This window comes from Papio anubis, chromosome 1, assembly GCF_008728515.1.
Source record: "Papio anubis isolate 15944 chromosome 1, Panubis1.0, whole genome shotgun sequence".
NCBI classification, from domain to species: Eukaryota; Metazoa; Chordata; class Mammalia; order Primates; family Cercopithecidae; genus Papio; species Papio anubis.
In genome coordinates, this window is record NC_044976.1 from 67,302,112 (window position 1) to 67,321,395 (window position 19,284).

The 19,284-nt window shown below is 37.8% G+C and overlaps 1 pseudogene across 1 annotated transcript; it reads left to right on the forward strand.

The window, feature by feature from the left end:
- Positions 1 to 4,450: 4,450 nt before the first annotated feature.
- Positions 4,451 to 7,192, forward strand: LOC101020615 (annotated as a pseudogene). The gene has a single exon (XR_001892084.3). The product of XR_001892084.3 is annotated as an ATPase family AAA domain-containing protein 1 pseudogene (transcript).
- Positions 7,193 to 19,284: the final 12,092 nt, after the last annotated feature.

Sequence of the window (19,284 nt, forward strand, 5' to 3'; positions counted from 1 at the left end):
AACTTGGCTTTTTCAAACCATTGTCATTGTTGCTGTTTATAAAGGACAAAGCACTCTTGGAGATGCAGAACTAGCCAAACCACCTGAAGTAAGGGACTGTCATCACAAGAAAAATATTCAAATGCTAGTGTTTGATTAGAAATTTCAGAATAATGGCAAGGCTGTTCCTATGAAAATCCAACATATCTTCTCCCTTAAAATATAACTCAATATGATTAATTCTCCAAAAGAACCATGACATTTTGCAGACATTTATGCATAAAGTAAGACAACAGTTTGGTTCTGTGAAATCAGGCTGCAACCTCTTCCAGAGACAGTGTTGGTGCCCTCAGAATACACTATTTACATGGATTACAGTGCTCACCAAAGTTGTGCAATGCACTGGCCTTGACGTCATCATTCTAATTCCACTGAGAAGAGTTATGGAGAGGGCGAATTATAAATTTGTACAGGTGCTGATTGTAATAAGGAGCCACAGTGTGTACACTGTACTTAAAACCGAGTGAATTATGGAGTGAATAAATAAAAGTTTCCAAAATAACATTTCCAGAAATATCTAGCATGTTTCCATTCATTTCTTTTCTTTTTAAGTGGGCCAAAACTATGTAACATGGACACCTCTAATTGCAAGGAAGGCTGGGACTTCGTTTGTTGTTTGTTTGTTTTGTAGCCTGGGAACACCGATGCTCCAAAAGCGTAGGTCTCTTAGTAACACAGAGGAGAATGAATAATTTGGTACACAGCCAGCACTAGTAGTGTCTGCCATATATACCCCTTTCTTTGTTTATATAAATTAACTTGGTTAACCATTTCTTTTCTTTGCAAAAAATTTGCTCTTGGATACCCGCAAAAAATTCCTGATAGCATTTGAGAAATTGCCCAATGATAGCATTTTATATAAAATGCACTTTGTCACAATAAGAAGTAACAAAGAGAAAGACCAGTGAATTTGTGTTTCTTTGTTTTCTTTTTAATATAGAATGGGTTATAACATTATTTTGAAAACTAATGTCTTATCCCAATCTTTGATTTTACTAGTTTACTTATTAACTTATGGAAAATAAACTCAAAGACACTCAGAAAACACATTTATTCTTTATTAATGCAAAAAAATTAGTGGCCAGAATTGCTATTTTCTAAGTACCCTTAGACACGGTAGTGCAAACAAAATACTTAGAACAACATTTTGATATTTGTTAAGCAATAAATCATGCCACTTGAACTTTTTCATTCTCACCATATCCTGGAATACTTGAAAAGCCAAATTCAAAATATGAATGTTCTGGGCAACATAGTAAGACTTTGTCTCTACAAAAAAAAATAATTAAAAATTAGCAAAGCTTGGTGGTGCGGGCCTGTAGTCCTAGTTACTTAAGAGGCTGAAGGTGGGTGGATCACTTGAGACCAGAAGGTTGAGATTTCAGTGAGTCATGACTGCACCGCCACATTCCAGCCTGCACGACAGAGCAACAGCCTGTCTCTAAATAAATAAACAAATAAATAGAAATACAACAAGTTTTTGGAAAATATGAAATCAAAGTAAAATAAACTAGTTAGACATGAATAAAATAGGCCATGTGGAACTCAGAAAACTGTCATTATTCCAGAGTACACCACTTTGATGAGCAAAATGCTTATTTTCCACATAATCTCTGCCTCTTTTTCTGTTTCTATGCTTCCCACCTGCCTCTCCTTCTCTGTCTGTTTCTTCCTCTCTTTCCATGTGAGGATAAGATTTGATAAATGATGCATCCTGGTCTCTGGTGTATCATTTCTAAAATCACATTGATAAGGACAGGAGGCAGGAAAATACTGGGTAGAAGAGGACAGTACCCTGCAAAGGCCCCACCCTCAAGCCTGGAAACACACAGCCCTAAATAGAAACATGCATTGCTAGTTTTCCTGTCCAAATATCACCTTTTCCAAGGCCACTCTGGCCTGCCATGCCCCTATCCTCTGCTCATATAGATCGCAAGCTCCACAAGCAGAGAAACAGAGGAACAGAAGAGTGGCAGAGTGGCAGAGCATTGCAGCAGAAAAGGAGAGAAGAGAAAGAGCATCCGAATGTTGAGAGGAGTTTGGCTGGGGACGGTTGGAGGGGAATTTACCATAGACGGCCAAACCCCAGTGGAAAGTCATCTTCCCACTCCATCCCCTTTCCAGCTCCCCATCCATCTCACTGAGACCACCTCCACCACTCAATGAAAGCCCCTCAGTCACCATCCTTCAAGTCCAGGTGACCTGATTCTTCTTGGACACTGGACAAGGACCTGGGTACCAAGCAGTCAGGGTGTAAAAGGCTGTTACCCCGACTCTCCACTGAGCTGGTTAAACACTTAGCCATCCATGGATGGCAACTGTTAAAAGGGCATTAGTTGTAACACATCCCTAGATGCTACCGTGGGGCTGGAGCCCAAAAGCGCTTGCGTCAGCTCCTGTACTTGCCCATCTGCATGCTCCCCCTCCCGTAAGGGGCTTGAGTGAGTGGTGGTGAGCAAATGAGTCACACCCCTGTCACAAGTCCTACGATGGGGTCAGGGAACTCTCCCATTTCAACATGCTAATCAACAACTTATATCTATGTACAACATTTCTTTAAGACAGTCATTTGAAGGTTTTTATATTTGTTTCTTTTTAGATGGATGCTTTCCATTTTAGGGGCACTCCTTTTTCTCCTTGCCAAACTGATGAAAATATCCCAACCTGTTAGAATACTATTTTATCTTACTTCTCTGAAAGCCATCAATTTTTCTTGCATTATATTTGCTTACATTCAGAAAATGACATTTCTATCTTTTCTTTTGATTCTAGGAGTTTTTTTTATTACAGTCCTGCCACCCTATATTCCCTGCCTAAAATACTCTATTCTTTGGAAACCATCTAATGTAAATCTCAAGAAAGGGCCACTAATGAGCTAAAGATTGACATAGTAATTGTTGTTTCAATGAGAACAACATTCAGAGAGTGAGGAGTGTGCATTTCTCTTACTTCGTTTCAATAGTAGCAATCAAACTTCTAATTAAAATTAGGCCCGCAATTATTTCTAAATGATTTTGATGACTTCATTAATCTGCAGTGATGAGTTACCTCTCTAATATTTAATATCCTAACAAGGCAAGCCACATATTATCAAGCTCAAGTCAAATTTCAGTGAGACCTCTATTTCTGGACACTAAGAATCCATTGCTTCTCTTGTATGGTGAGGGGCATATTTTCAGAAACAGTTCATGTCCTAAATAGACTGAACATTTGTCTCACATTGTAAACTTCCAGAGGGCAGACAACAGTGGCAGTTGTAATGCATTTTAGCTCCCTCAAAGGAGCACTAAGGGGAGGTGAAGAAGCTGCTCATCAACTCTCCCAGCCACTCGGCTGGAACTCCTTGGTTTTGAGGTTGAAGTAGCTGCTCTCAGAGGCTAGTGGGACCTCTTTTATTCCTGAGGGGAGAGTTGCCCTTTTGTAAGAATCACATCTTTAAAGAACAATTTTATTGTAACATGCTCAGAGGTTGCTTTTATCATAGTCCTGTCCTTGGGGATTCTCATCCGTGATCTCATGATGCTCCTAATCTTTACCTCCAATCCTATCTTCTCTTTTGTGATCTGGACTCAACTGAAACTGTCCTTATAAATTTTATAAAATTTATCATAGAAGAAGGGAGGGGAAGAAACCAAAATAAACCAAGCTTCCAGCACATTCAGCATTAATCATTAGGTCAGCTTGCTCTCTGACGTGCTTCCTCATGGTTGTTCACAGCCTACTGCCACAGAATCACATAAGCCCTGTCACAGATTATGGCTCCCCTTAACTGCTTTATAGTCAACAACTTAAACACTATGAAATATTAAATTTACCCATTTGAGGTATTCTTTCAAGGCCTGCATACCAGTGAAATTACTGACATCAGCTGGTCTGAAGGACCCCAAGGGAAGCTGACTTGCCCAAACAATGCAGTTTCCACATCCTGATGATTTCATCCTTCTTGCCCCAACCAACGAATGGCCCCAATTTTTCATCCCCTTGCCCTCCAAAAATCCCTTTAAAACCCCGGCCCCAAACTCCTTGGAGAGATGGATTTGAGGGTCTCCTTCCATCTCCTCAGCTACCCTGAGATCATTAAACACTTTCTCTGATGTAAACCCAGCTGCCTCAGTGTATAGGTCTGTTATTATGCAGCGGGCATATGAACTTGGTCCTCTAACAGAACCATCCAACTCATTTCTAAACCTCACTTGAATGACAAAGAATCAGGGCTTTGTCAACCCATTTTCTTTACTTTAAAATATGTTCATTATTGAGGAATCCCAGTTACCTATGTGAGAAAGTTGAGGCTCCGGGCTTCGCAGAAAGTCTCCGGCCAGCAGGTAGCAGGTTAAGCAAGCACCGGCTGCACGAATTTGCTCTTGCTCACCGTTTCTAAAGACTGGGAGCACGCCGCATTCTCGCTGGCGACCGGGGGTCGCGCATGCTCTGTGAGAGAGAGTGGGTCGCGGCTCCCACCAGAAGTGTTCTCTCTCAGGCTGCATTTTCTTCCTGTGCGAGGCCGGCTGAGGGTATTTCTCCGGCTGCTTCTGCTCCTGGGTTAACAATCAAGATGGTACATGCTGAAGCCTTTTCTCGTCCTTTGAGTCGAAATGAAGTTGTTGGTTTAATTTTCCGTTTGACAATATTTGATGCAGTGACATACTTTACTATCAAATGGATGGTAGATGCAATTGATCCAACCAGAAAGCAAAAAGTAGAAGCTCAGAAACAGGCAGAAAAACTAATGAAGCAAATCGGTATGAAAAATGTGAAGGTCTCAGAATATGAAATGAGTATTGCTGCTCATCTAGTAGACCCTCTTAATATGCATGTTACTTGGAGTGATATAGCAGGTTTCGATGAGGTCATTACAGATCTGAAAGACACAGTCATCTTACCTATCAAAAAGAAACATTTGTTTGAGAATTCCAGGCTTCTGCAACCTCCAAAAGGTGTTCTTCTCTATGGGCCTCCAGGCTGTGGTCAAACGTTGATTGCCAAGGCCACTGCCAAAGAAGCAGGCTGTCGATTTATTAACCTTCAGCCTTCGACACTGACTAACAAGTGGTATGGTGAATCTCAAAAATTGGCTGCTGCTACCTTCTCCCTTGCCATAAAGCTACAACCATCCATCATCTCTATAGATGAAATAGACTCTTTTCTTTGAAACCGTTCAAGTTCTGACCATGAAGCTACAGCCATGATGAAAGCTAAGTTTATGAGTCTCTGGGATGGATGGGATACTGATCACAGTTGCCAGGTCATAGTAATGGGAGCTACCAGTCGTCCTCAGGACCTTTACTCTGCTATAATGAGAAGAATGCCTACAAGATTTCACATCAACCAGCCTGCTTTAAAACAGAGAGAAGCAATCCTGAAACTCATCTTGAAAAATGAAAATGTGGATAGGCATGTAGACCTGCTAGAAGTTGCCCAGGAAACTGACGGTTTTTCAGGAAGTGACCTAAAAGAGATGTGTCGAGATGCTGCCCTCCTCTGTGTTAGAGAATATGTTAATTCTACATCAGAAGAAAGCCATGATGAAGATGAAATTCGGCCTGTTCAACAGCAGGACCTGCATCGGGCAATTGAAAAGATGAAGACATCAAAGGATGCAGCATTTCAGAATGTTTTAACACATGTTTGTTTAGATTAAGAGTAAAGATTATTTGTACAGTTCAGTGATCTAGTTTGGTGTGTCCTCTTATCAGTCAGTGGAAATAGAATGGAAAGAGTGTTCTTTAAACAATGAGGGAGCTTAATGTTTATGGTTTTATTCTCTGAATTCTAAGTTATTGAGATATAGTTGTTACATAAGTGGTATTACTGTTTGTCAAAAATCATGAGGAGGAACAGTTGAATCCAGCCTGAACATGGGTGCTTGTGTTTGACCTCTTTAGCCATATATTGTACAGCCTTATAGAATCTAAGCTGGTCTTAAAGTCATAAATGATTCATTGGGTCATTAGTGAGAAACAGGAATGTGGTTAGGTGCTGGTTCCTAGACATGCGAGTATGCGTTTGTGTGTATGCGCATATGTGTGTGTATATTAAATGTATATATCCACACATTTTATATTGACATTCTGTAGATATGTTTGAATACAGAAACCTTTTTTACCCCAACTACTGAATCCAGGAGTACCAAATAATATATAGTAAAACTAAGATTTAAGGTTGTGTCAAAAAGGTACAGTGATTCAGCTATTTCCATTTGTCATTTGTTTCAACCTTTTTTAAGTTGAGTGTTTTTCTTTCTGCAGTTGATTAGTTGGATCCTCCACATCTTGCATATATACATGGGCTCAATTATTATGTTTGTCAGGATAATCAAATAAAAATATTAGTTCGTGATCAGCATTGAATGGTTGTTAGGCAGTCATGTGCTCAATACTGATTTCACCTCTTTCTGTAAGTACACTGAGTATAAACTTTTTAAGTTTAAATTAATTTACATGAAAGTGGATTAAAAGACTTTTCAAAAGCAAAGGTTTGAAAAACCTCAGTACCCTTTAATACATGTACATTTATTTACTTTCTTCATTTAATGTAACATATGTCTGTTGTAACTATGTTTCTTAAATATTATTTTAAGGTTATGTGTTCTTTAATTATGGTCAAATATAATTTGGACACCAAAAATGAAATAATAGTTTAAAACAAGTAGCTGTTACTAAGTGTGCTAAAAATACTCATTTTGTAATTAATTTTACTTTTCTTAGTATATTATAAATTGTACCCTGGTCAAGTACAAATGTACACATCAAAATGCCCATATTGTATCTATCTGTAGTCATTTAATGTTAATTATATGTCAAATTTTTTTCAATATTTTACTAACCAGAATTCTGTTATAGGCACCTAAACATGCAGCATGAGGAAAATGGCACAACACAATCTTGAGGTGCCTTCTGAATCATCAGATTAAATTATGCTTCATATGTTTTTGCTTTTACTATACTTACTTTAAAACTCTCAATCTTTATTCATGTGTTACTGGATTAATTTATCTGATAATGTCTCTCACAACAATCTGTAAGATCATTTATTCTTTGGTTGTACTTTGAATGGTGGGGTAGAAGTTTCAGGTGAACACTGGATAACAAAAAGCAAGTTAATGGAAGATTGTGAAGAGGATGGAAAAATTGAATACGAGATACCAAAAATGGAAAAAAGTGTCCCATTTTTAATAACTATATTATTATAGTTTTATAATTATATAAATGTGTAATAAAGGGGTCCCTCTATAAAAAAAAAAAAAGAAAGTTGAGGCCTCTTTCTCAATTTCTTTTTTTTTTTAACCTCTCATAATTAATCAATGATCAACTCTCAATCCTTCCATCCTTTTAACATTTCTCTGTCCTCTCCATTACTTCATTCCTGACATTAAAAAAAAAAACTTAGACCATTATCATTCAAAGTACCTCTTGATAGCTGTCTCCCAAGCACTGCTTTCCTGTTCCCGATAGTAATCTAAATGTTGTTCCCATATACACCTTTCCTGTATATGACCTGGATAATTCAGAAAAACCTATTCCAACCCCCAACTTCAGGGACAGGTCTGATTGATTGAATGGCAATTCTACCATCGTTATCCCAAAGAGTGGTTCCTAAACCTAGCTTTTCATATTCCCATGAACAAAAGATTAGATGAAGAGCACATAATCCATTTTGCCAATGAGATGCAAGGGGACAACTGTTGGAAATTTTCTGAAGACTTAAAACCTGAATTAATTCACCACATGAGGAAAACCAGCCAGAAGATAAAGTATAGCCCAGGAACGAAAGGGAAATGGATCTGAGACAGGTGCTTTAATCCATCTTCAAAGCCCACCCTACTTCACTACTTTCATTGCATGAGCCAATAAGTTTACTTATTTATTAACAGAATTGGACTTGGAATATCTCTCATTTGCAACATAGAAATCTTAACTATTGATTCTCTGTCACTATGGTTATCACAACAGTCTCCCAAGTTATTTGTCTATCTATGGTATAAGCCCCTAATGCTGACCACTCATTCTCTTGACAGTGATCTTTTGAAAAACGTTTCAAATCTAGTCATGTGCTCCCTGCTTAATCTGCTGCCATGATACCCTATCATCTTTAGAATGAATTAAACCTCATCAACCTGACACACAAGGTCTCAATTATTGAATTTTTTTCTGTCTCCCCAGTCTCATATCTCCCTTCTTCTGAATGTAAATTCTATGCTCTAACCCTGGTCAAATGATTAGGGCTCCCAGAACACAAGGTTATCATTCACCTCTTTGCCTCTGACATGCAGGTTTCTCATTCTAGAATTCAATTTATCTCCATTCTCTTCAGCAATCACCTATTTTGAACCTACATTGTATCCAAATGTCTGCAATGCGCTGGCAAAGTTATTTTCTCCTTGCTTACCTGATGCCACCCTGCTGTAAAGCCTGTCTCCTCCTTAGAGAACTGTCCTTTCTCCTTTGTTTCATGCTTCCTTTCTTGTTAACACATATACTACTGTTTTAATGGTTTGTTATAATTGGCCTCTCTTTAATGTCTGTCTTAAAGTCAAGATATATTTATTATTTATCTCCATATTATGAACTTCCTAAGGTCGAGGTTAGTGTATTGATTTATTCACACAATTGAGCAAACAGAAAACCAGATCATTAAAACTAGGAGTCACATTAAGTATGAGCTAATACTAAGAATGAGTGAGGCGACCTACTGCCTGCTGAAAAATGGCCCCTGATACTTGGCTTCTACGTAAGACGTGCCATAGCAAGTGAAGTGGCTGATGGTGATTGGAGAGCATGTACAGATGCCAGAGACATGCACATCTCAGCTCAGATCATTGCTGGGAGGTAAATAGGCTCTATGTTGCCAGCACATCTAATGGTCGTTCAAAAAAAGAAGAAAAACCCACCACAGAGGGCCAATATGATTGGCCTCACCTTTATGGACTAAATATGTTCAGGGCCCGATAGCATCCTCCAATTTATTCCAGTCTCATTTTGCAAGTGAGGAAACCAAAACAAGAACCAAAACACAGTTTCCCCTAAGAGATCACTTGATTGACAGTACATGCCTCTCCTGCACACTCTAATGGACGCTGCACATTTAAAGATTTAGAGGAGCTTCTTTATCTGTATCCCTCCTCCATCACAGTGCATGTTCTATGAATGTAGAGAGTTCCCTTGTCTTTCACCTTCCACAGGACCAGGAACGCAGTGCTCTGGAAATACTCCTTGAATGGATATTAAATGGAAATCATGCTGCTGTCAGACAGTATTTGACCCTTGGCATCATTACCACCTTTAACATGTAGATTTGTAGATCCACTCAATAGGACATTTCATAAAACTTTCCTTGCTGAACTCTTGGAAGTTTGGAGTGGAATGGATGGTACATCTTAAGGTACTGGGAGAGTTATGTAGATTAGTCTCTGCTACAAAGCATAAAGATGACATAGAAGAATAACGACTTGTGTTAGGCAAAGAGGAAGAAGCGTCAGTTATAGAGGTGGATATGGAGAGCTTCCTTAACTGAGTAACCAAGTGTATGTAGGGTTCTGACAAATAGAGAATGAACTGTTGGCCTGAGGAGTTTGTGTGCCATCTCAGCAAATGTTGGGCATATATTCACAGTGTCTTGCTGCACTCATTTTTGCCTCCATGAGCATCTCTGTACTAAGTAAATGTGTAGGGGAGATTTTCCTAGCTGTCAAAGGCAGAATAATGGCCTGCTACATATCCATACCCCAATCTTCAGAACCTGTGACTATGTTACGTTACATGGCAAAGAGTAATTAAGATAATGCATGGAATTATTGTGGCTAATCAGCTGACCTTAAAATAGGGAGATTATTCTGGATTATCCAGATAAAACCAATGTAACAATAGAGTCCTTATAAGTGGAAGACAGAGACAAAAGAACCAGAGTCAGGTGTAAACTAAAAATAAAACTCTAAGCCCCAACCAACTGTACAAACCCCCTCTTGGCTAAGAAGACACCATTTAAAAACTTGAAAACTGACAGGCTAGAAGGTCAAACACACCTGGTTATACTGCCTTCCTTTTGGAGTTTAGCGAAAACAGTGTTAAACCGGAGATCATAAGACTGACAGGACAGACTATGTGCCAGTCAGATATCAAACTACAAATAGGACTTAAGGCCATGCCAGGCAAGGGTTAAGTCATCCACCCTTACACTTAAAAAATAAATTATGTTCTAATTGTCACAAATATTTCCTTTTTCTCTAGCAAGTGGCTACACATACTGGCCTTCAAATAAGCAATGTTGAAACTTTCCACTTTACTAATCATTAGACACTGAGTAACTGAGGGCCCCCATTTCACCAGCCCTAACTAAAGCTTTGATTGGACAAGAGACTGATTTCAGCAACTTTCTCCCTATTAGAAGACCACTGACCGTGGATAAGTTTTGGTCAGTTTACAGAGGCTGCACACTTGAGTGCCTTTGTGTCCCGAGAAGACTTTTAGACATACAGGGTCTAGTTGTCATATATCTAAGTGTTAAGTCTCCACCTCAGAGTGAACATAGATTGTATGTTACATGCATGTTTATTCAGTGCGCATGTGTCAGGACCATCTTCCTGAATATTCAGAGCTTCTTCTACATCCTGTTAAATATGTATGTGTAGCCAATCTGTTCATCATAAAGCTCCTAGCCTAACCCCTCCTTCTTTGAAGTGCCACCCCTTGTCTTTGCCAGACTATGCTTCTGACTCTGTGAAATGGCCACGTGCAGGCTGTAACCCTTTACAAGAAATAAAATATCTTTTTCTAAATGTGTGGATCTTGTGTTTTTAAATTAACAGACTATGATGTGTGACCATGAATGCAGAGGTTAGAGTGATGAAGTTGTGAGCTTTGAAGACTGAGGAAGAGATCCATGAGCCAGGCTATGTAGGCAGCCTCTAGTAGATGGGAAAGGCAAGGAAACAGAGTCTCTAGAGCCTCCAGAAACACACCCTTATTTTTGACCCAGTGAGACTCATTTTGGACTTCTGATCTCCAGAATTGTAAGAAAATTAATTAGCATTGTTTTAAGCTGCTGTTTATGGAAATTTGTTACAACAGCCATAGGAAGCTCATACATTAGCTGTTTGACCTTGACAAATCACCACACCTTTTGGAGCCTTGCCTGTGTGAGACAGTATATAAAATCAACCCTAAAAACTAGCTTTACTCTTATGATTAATATTACATAGACGATACTACTGAGCTAACAATAGTTTTAATGGGGTGTAGGCCTCTGTCTTTATCATAATTGTGGTCAACCTACATGCTTGATTTTTCTGTTTACATGGTGCTATCAACCCTGAACAGCTCTGGGCAGAGAATTCTGGCTGACTCATTGCAAGCATCACTGAATTCCCACTGCATATTGCCATGTTCACTGACTGAGGTTTCTGCTGGAAATATCTGTTGCCTAGTTAAGGGAGTGTTCCCTGCTTTGAGAGCCTAGGCAACTGCATATGTGAAAGTTTCTGGTTTTCTGGGATTACAAATTAAATGTCAGGGAAGATAAAAAATGCTGTGAAAGGATTCCAAAAAGCAGTGCAATGAATTAGATAAGGAGAAGAATCCCTGTTTGGCTTGGGAAGCACTTTCATTGAAGCCACTAATAGATAAGTCTTAGATGATGGCATTCCCCTCATCCACAGCTCCTCACCTATTACAATAAAATTAGATGTTGTGCTGGTTGAAAATCATGCACTCTCTCTCCTGAGTAAGATCAGGAATCAGAATAGGTTGTGTTTTTACCATTAGCAAGTTATATTTACATTCTCTTTGATTCTATTTCTTTATCTGTAATATGACACTAGAAGAGTAACAAAAGACACTGCAAAATTTAAACATGATATGGCTAACATTTTTGACTGCTTACTATGTGCTAGGAATTGTTCCAAGTACTTTTAATGTAATATTTAGTCTTCACAACACTATGAAACATTCCAGTTTTACAAATGAGAAAATTGAGGCATAGGGAGATACATTTCTCTAGGACTCAGAGGTACTAAGTGCGGAAAATTTTACTAATATGCTTAAATGCCTCTCTAAGATTTGGTACTTGGCATGGTAAAGGTTCAATACTGTGAACTGATGTTGTTATATGGCTGCCTTGCAGTATAGTGTAGTTGTTAGGATTAAGAAAAAAGTCTTTTGAAAATAAAATAATAGCATGTAAGGAGCATTTCTATAAGGGAAATGCTATCACTCATTCCTCTTTGTGCACTCTTAGCTTGCCTGGTGTTTGCAACCACATCCTAATTCTTCTTCCTCTAGTATGTTCCCTGACCTCACAATGCTGTGAGAATGATATTCTAAAATGCAAACCAGAAGGTGGCATTCCATGACTGAAAGCAAATATGCAATACATTCAACTCCTATAATGTACTATAAAGGTCTTTCAACATCCTGTGGTTAACACCCACTTCTCCAGTCCCTCTGGGGCTCCATGTTCACTAACATACTTTATTCAAGCTCTGTTAAAATACTTACTTCATTATCTATGGCATCACAGATGCCATAACTGTATCACATTACTTTTTGGCTGGACACATTTGCACATGTTATTTCTTGGACGTAGAATATCCTTGCACCATTTTCACGCCAGGTCAAGCCATGCTCACCTTCAAAACTACGTGCCTGGTGTGGTACAATATTTTTAATGAACATTAGATAATATGCAAAGTGACTGGTCTACAAATAACATTTTTGCAAAAGGAAATAACTCATCTTTTGTTCAGTATTTTTATTTCCTGGGTCAAATTCTCTCACTCCATTCTTTGTTCCTTGTTTTATTCACACAAGCCCCCTGGTTATTTTCTACTTGACTTTTATCCTTCTGTTTGGTACACAGTTCAGGTTCTCCTAAATCCAGGATTCAGCTTCCTTCCCAGCTACATCATTGTTCCCCTTATTCACAGACAACCATCATGGTAATACCTCTTTGGGCTCCTGCTACTTTCAGGACCTCCCCTCACCAAAGTCTGGAGGTTAAGGCCTGGCATTTTAGATCGAAGGTCAACTTCTTTTGAGAAGTCTTTTCTGATCTCTCTAGGAAAAGCTGTGCTCTCCTCCTATGGAGTTGGTTCATTGTTTTACTATAGCATCCATCTTGTTGGGTGACTAATATGTACTGATTCTGTATCCAGAGTAGAGTGGGCCTCTAGAAAGCCGCAATAATGTTCTAACTATTCCTGTTCCAGTCCTTGCCACTTAGGTTTGGAGGAACCACTTAACCTTCTTTTAGTTTCACTTTCCTAAACTATGAATTGTTATAATAATATTCTGCAGAGCTATAACAATTAGGTACTATGTAAAAAGAACATAGAATAGTGTCTGCACATAGTAAGAACTAATATTTGTTAGCCAATACTATTATCTAAATTCAAAGAGACACTGGATAATTTCCTCAAGACTGAAGGTGAAGAGGAGGAAGAGGGTTGACTTTGCCTTCTCAGCTTATTCAGAAGCCACTACTGATCAAACATTAACTATGGCATCAGCCTTAACCATCAGAGTGAAAGATAAGGATAAAGAATCAGGGTTATGAATTTGTTTCATTGCCATTGTATCAGTACCTAGTGCGTCTGGAGTACATCCTGGGCACCTATGACACCCGTGATGTCCAGCCTTCTGTAGCCCATCTTTGTGGTGTTGGCTGTTTACTTTGCTGTTTGATTGTCTCCATAGGCCTTCCACGAGGGTTGCCTAAGTCCTTGTTAAAGGGTATACCCCTTTTGACCAATGACCTGGACTTTGCCAAATCTCTTCTCTGAAGGCCAGATCTGGTCTTTTCTACATCATGGGTGAATGCTCCAAAAAGCCTGTTTATTCTACCATTTGAGTGCTATCAATTGGACTACTATCTGGGGAGGACTATCAATTGGACTACTATCTGGGGAGGACACAGTCCTATAGCCCAATTTGTGTCCTCAGCCCTGGCTTGTCCTCCTTACTCCCCTAGTGACACTTCTAAGTTTCCAGAATTTCTTGCTACTCAGAGTTCATATGAGTTATGTGAGAGGATGACTCATATTTTTGTAAGAGTTGAAAGACTGATGACAAGCAACTAGATTCTGATATTCCATCCCTTCCTTCCCAAGTCAATGTATAAATTCTGATGGTGCATTTATTGGCAAAGGCTCTCCCTTCACTCTCTATTTCTATGTGCTTAGAGACCATCACTACATCTCGCAATAAAGGAAGTTATTTGATCAAGCTCCTCACATTGTTTGGTTCGTTCAACTGCCTTTAAAAAAAAAAAAAGGAAAAGAAAGTGTGTTTTCTCTTAAACCTGGATATCGATACAGGCTATCGGTTTGAAAATAACTCATAGCAAGTACTGCTTATTAGTGTCATACATAAAGTCTACCTGGTACCCAAATTCCTATCGTAAAATGAGATTTTATGGCAGGAACGTTTAGAAAAGAGCCTTTGTGTAATGCAAAGGGGTGTAACTATTAAATCAAAACGAATGACTGTTCACCCAGGCCCATCTTTCATATTCTTTCTAAAGATACTTTTGAACGCAGTGGGATGTATTCCTCTTTTGGCATAACTTCTAATACCTAGATTGCCTCTTTGCACTGTGCCAAATAGAAAACCTTCAGCCAGGGACAAAATCTCATCTGTAGAAATTATATTTTTGTGAGTTTGTTGAAAACTCAAAGGAAAATTTTCTCTAAGCACTGGTTTACCAAAAGATCTTAAAAGGTAGCTTTTTGGAATTTTTCCTGGTGAATTAAATTGTGAACTGGACTATGTGACTTACTGCTTGAACAATTCAGCTTGTGCTCTTCTTGATAAGAACTGAAGAAAAATATGAATCATAAAAAAATGACTTCAGAATTAAGTAACCAAATATAAGGATTGAGATGGGTAATAATGGAGTCCTATAATGGACTTATGAAATGACATGACAAAGCTCTCCTATATATGTGTCTATTTACTTTTATTCTGGGCTTTAGAAATTATCAGATGCTATTTTACACATGAAACTCACCTTTTTGGACTTTGAATCATGTTATTATTCTTGACTTTTAAACTAATTTGTCTTCTTTGGTTTTACAAAATCAGGATTAGCTTCAGCTATTCCTTTTCTCATTCTTCGTAGTTTGTCAGTCAACAAGTCCTGCCAGGTTTGTCATTGAAATGTTTCTCTAGTTCTCACTCACTTCCACCACAGCACAACATACAGACTCTCAAAACACATACCCTCCAGTTACATTAGCAATATTCTATTTCAGGGTCAGCAAATAACTGCCCATGGGGGAGTATGCCAATTGTTTTGCTAATAAAGTTTTATTGGAACACATCCATGTTCATATGTTTATGCATTGTCTGTGGTTTCTTTGGCATTACAGTGACTGAGTTGAGTAGTTGCAAAGTCTAAAATATTTGCTATCAGGCTTTCCACAAAAAATGTTTGATGACCCCTGTTCTAGTTAATGCTTGCATCACTTGGGTAATTGTAGACAGTCATCCCATTGGTTTCCTTGCTGCTACTCACTCTAAAACTAATCAATTAATCATACTAATGTCAAAACCACTTTCTCTCTCAAATTATAGCAAATTCCATCTAAGTCTTCAAGGTCCAGATTACCTTTAATCACGAATTTAGGAACTAAAGATACAAAGGTGAACAAAATAAGCCAGATTATTTTTCTCACAGCTTTTGTTCTCTATTTTAGAACAGATAATAGGCAATCAATCAGCAATGATATAACTGTGTAATCTGTACCTTGACAGGTATGATAATCTAGACAAACTGCCTAGATTTAAATACTGGCTCCATTCTATGCCAACTGTGTAACTATTGAGACATTTACTAACTTTTAACCTCAGTTTTCTTATCTCTACTATGGTTTTGGTCATCAAATGAGATCATTCATGTCAAGCATGTGATATTATGTCTGATGCATACAAAATAGATTTAAGCAATAATTATAGAGAAATTATAACTTTGGAAATAGTGAGCAGAAATATTTAGGTTTGCCTTCAGTGTTGTGGAATAACTGGTATGACTGATGTTTACACGGAAATCCAAGGGTAGGTTAGCAATAAGAAAAGGAACAGTGTTCTGGGAACTGGGATTGGTACGTGCAAAAATTTGGAGGAAGAAAATTTTCTAATTTCCTGAATGCTAAATAATTGCTGTCATCTCTGTGCTCCCTATAGTACTATATTTATATTGCTAATATACCTGTTGCCACATCATGTTACAGTTGTGTTTTTGAGGATATAGCCTAGTCTTAAATTTTAATCTTTACATTCCCAGCACTTATAAGCGGCTTAACACATAACACAAATGCTCAAAAAAACTTTGTTTTGTAAAAACCCGCAAAAGTCAAACAGCATGATCTTTTGAATAATAATAAAAAAAAAAGCCTAGGCTTAATTTCAGGTCTGCCATTAAAAGGTGGATGACTTTGAACACATTGAATGACTTCTCTGACCCATGGGTGACTTAGCTCTCAAATGTGGAAAGGAACACCTGCTACACAGATTTGTAAGACTTAATTACAGAGCACAGGAAAAGCTTTTGTTGTGTCTGCACATAGTAGGTATTATCGATAATGAAGCTTTCATTAATTTGGACTCGGGGTAATAGCACAAACTCTTTTAGAGGTTAACTGAGCAACTGAGAGATACCAGCTAACTTCACAAACATGCAGTCCAGGTAAACGGACTAAATATCCAGGTTTTTGGCCTATTTCTTTTCATTGTATCCAACAAATATTTATGGAGTGTGTACTCTGTGGTGGGTACCTGACAAGGTGCCCAGCAATTTGTATTGAACAAGACATGTCCAAGCCCTGCCTTCTTGGAGCATACAGTTTAACACAACATGATTGTCAAACATATCATGCATTTTGTCTGAGATCATTTTTTTAAGCAATGTGTAAGTAGCCTGTGTAGTCCCTTACTTCGGGTAAGTGAACTCTGAGTGTCTTTAATTGAGTGGATACTGAGTAGAGCCGGAAGTGGCATATTTAATTAAACTGGGCCAACAAGAATGAGTTTGTTTCGTTTTTGTTTTTGTTTTTCTGCTTATATTCCCAGAGAGTAGCCAATACAAATACAGTGATTTCTCACTCTGGCATCAATCCCACCACGTAAGGCCTTGACCTCATTGAAACCACCTTCCCTTCTAATATGCAGGTTTCTCTGTACCTCCTTCTCACTATTCTCTACACATGATAATCTGATAACAAACTAATTAATAAATATCATTTGAATAATATATGTCATAACAAAGTAAAGATCAAATAAAAATAGGTAAGAATGAAAATGACCACTCTTAACTTTCTTTTTACCACAATCCAGGCATTTTATATTACTCCTAGTCCTCAAAAACTATCACAATTTAGAAATTATTAAATTCATTTTGCAAATAGAAAACTAAGTCTCAGAGAGGTTAGCTGGCTAAACTCATTTACTGGGCGAGAGAGCACACTTGGATTGTAGTATAGATTCACCTGAGCCTGAAAGCCATGTACTCTCCATGGTGCAACATCTCCTGTGAGAGGCAGAATAATGGTCTCCAATGTTCTCATGCCAATTTCCAGAACCTGTGAATATGTTAGTGTACATGGCAAAGGGGAATTAAGTTTTCATATGGAATTATATTGGATGATCTGGGTAGCCTAATGTAATTACAGAGGCCCTTAAAAGTGGGTGAGAAAAGTAAAAGAGTAGGTAAGAGTACACTTCCACCAATGGTATCCAAGAGTATTATTTTACCATAGTCTTTTTAATGTGATGGATAGGATCAACCTTGTTTATCATTGTTAATCTGTCAGGAATAGAATGGATGCTAGTTACTTCAACATGTGTTTATTTAATTAGACATTAATTCTTTCAACAAGTTCTTGTCAACAAATATATTTTTCAATAAAAGCAGCTTTTATGAGATAAGATATGATGTGGGGATTCAACCCACTTTTGCTAGCTTTGAAGTTGGAGAAAAAGGCCACAGGCTAAGGAATGCAGGAAACCTCCAGAAGCTGGAAAAAGAAAATAAATAGATTCTTCCCTAGAGTTTTCTGAAAGGAGCATGGCCCTACTGACATGATGATTTTAGCCCAGTGTGAAGGTTAATTTTATTTGTGTCTCTAGACAATATAGACTAACACACACTGTGAGACCCATGTCAGGCTTCTGGTCTATAGGTATTAGAAGATAATAAATTTATATGGTTTAAGTAGCTAAGTTTAAGGTAATCTGTTATGGCAGCAGTAGAAAACTAGTATCCCACCTTTGTAGGTGCAAAATGATTAAAAAACATATACCAGAAAATGATAGAGTTACATCTTATCATCCTGTTGGAAAGGAATTTAGAGGATCAAAACTTAGAAAAAAGATGCATTCAGTGTCAATTTTGGTATATGAGTAAGACTTCATGTAGAAATAAAGAATTTCAAGGATGAATTTAAATCAAGGCTTATTAAAATAGAATGTGATTACATATTATAGCTGGGAGTTATAACTGAAAGGAGAGAAGAGAAGGAAGGAGAAAGAAACTAAAAACAGGAAAGGAAAGGAAAAAAACTTTCAACTGTGTTTCTTAAAAAAAGAAAACAGATTCGTGTAACTTTTTTAATTATTGAGAAGGAAACAGCATGAAAACAAAAATAATAGAGCAAGAAATATCTTTTATCATTGCTTTCAGTTCTGGATCTTTGCATTACATTAATTCAATAGAGAAGTTTTTCTTCCCTCTATGCCTTATTCAAGCAATCATTTTAGCTTTTTGAAAAATAAATAATACAAATAGGCTTTGTGGAGATCTTGCATTTACTCATGAAAATAATAGACAATACAAATAGGCTTTGTGGAGATCTTGCATTTACTCATGAAAATAATAGACAGATCTGAATTATTTATAAAGCCAATTAATTTTACAAAGACACTGAATGGCAGGTAATGGCAAAGGAGGGATTTGCTGGTAATTTAATTTAAAAAAAATTGTGAAGAAATCTGTGCCAGGTTTTAAAACTTAATTAGCCTGTGGTGCATTAATAGAAATGCTTGAAAAGAAGCCCGTTTGGTGGTAACTTTGATTAAAGTGGGAAAGCTACAGGCAAATCTAGTATCACAATGCTGCCTGCAAGTCCTTTTGGGATTTTGCTTGCAAACAAATGTAAAGATGTGTGATTATGTGAACATTATTCTGAATTATATTCCAGGAAAAAAAAAAAAAAACTGAGTCACTAAAGTTAAGAGCTAGAAGGCTTGAAATAAGGTT